This window comes from Mandrillus leucophaeus, unplaced genomic scaffold (assembly GCF_000951045.1).
Source record: "Mandrillus leucophaeus isolate KB7577 unplaced genomic scaffold, Mleu.le_1.0 Scaffold2, whole genome shotgun sequence".
Taxonomy (NCBI): Eukaryota; Metazoa; Chordata; class Mammalia; order Primates; family Cercopithecidae; genus Mandrillus; species Mandrillus leucophaeus.
This window is the reverse complement of record NW_012102031.1, coordinates 4,622,146-4,623,264: the sequence shown is the minus strand read 5'-3', so window position 1 is coordinate 4,623,264 and position 1,119 is coordinate 4,622,146.

Below are 1,119 nucleotides of genomic sequence, written 5' to 3'. Positions count from 1 at the left end.
AAAAAAAAAAAAGAAGTACATAGACTCATAGACTTAATAATGTGAAGAACAACAGGCTGGCATCAAAAATCAGAACATAAGGACAAAGTGAAAACAGCAATAGGTCAGTTAAACATCAACTGGTGTCTCTAAGATATAATGAAAAAAGTGCTGGTATTTACATAATTTTGATAATAGAGGCAAAATATAGTGTGCACATATTTGGAGGAAAAGTAACTAGCATTAGAGTCATCTCCAGGAAGGACTGTGCCAAATAAATACACCACCAAGCCTACACCCATACACACCCACACACACACACCCGCACACACACACACCCCTACCTAATCTGAGGGTGGTTCAGATTGGTACTGGGTGGAGTCAAAAGGAAGGACTTTTGCTTTTGTATAAATATGTAATTACAGGCATGTATGTTTGAGAAGTTATGGGGGTTCTGCAGGCCATTACCCCCTCCCCAACTGGCTACTGCTCAGAGTAAATAAGTCAGTGTGAGCAGATCCATGTGGCTTTGTCTTTGCCTTCTTTACTGTTGGAATCACTGCAAAGACCATTTCTAAGATTGGAAAATGAAGAAGTTGACTCCCTTGGCAGTACTTGTGAATTGAATTGGGATGGTAGTGTTCAGGACAGGCTTTTTGCTCTCTGCCAAAGAGGGGTGAAATCCCTTGGAGGAAGGGAGTTATTGAAGTATGGTGGAGGGGAGGTTGGCAATGCAGCCATCTGAGATACCCAGGGTAGAGGGTGCCTTGTCAAGACAATGTGAATGTCCCTGGTGCCTTTGTACCATCCCTAAACCTGGGTCAGGCTAACCCCCAGACTAGGCAGCTCTCTCAGTGGGGACTCTCAGAAGTGCCGGTGCTTTTGCTTTGTAGACTTAATCCCAATTGTAATTGGTTATTCAGGTGATTATTCCTGCAACTCCATGTCCCAGGGAATTTTTTTTTTTTTTTTTTGAGACGGAGTCTCACGCTGTCAGCCAGGCTGGAGTGCGGTGGTGCAATCTCGGCTCACTGCAATCTCTGCTCCTGGCAGAGATTCTCCTGCCTCAGCCTCCCGAGTAGCTGGGACTACAGGCGCCTGCCACCATGCCCGGCTAATTTTTTGTATTTTTAGTAGAGA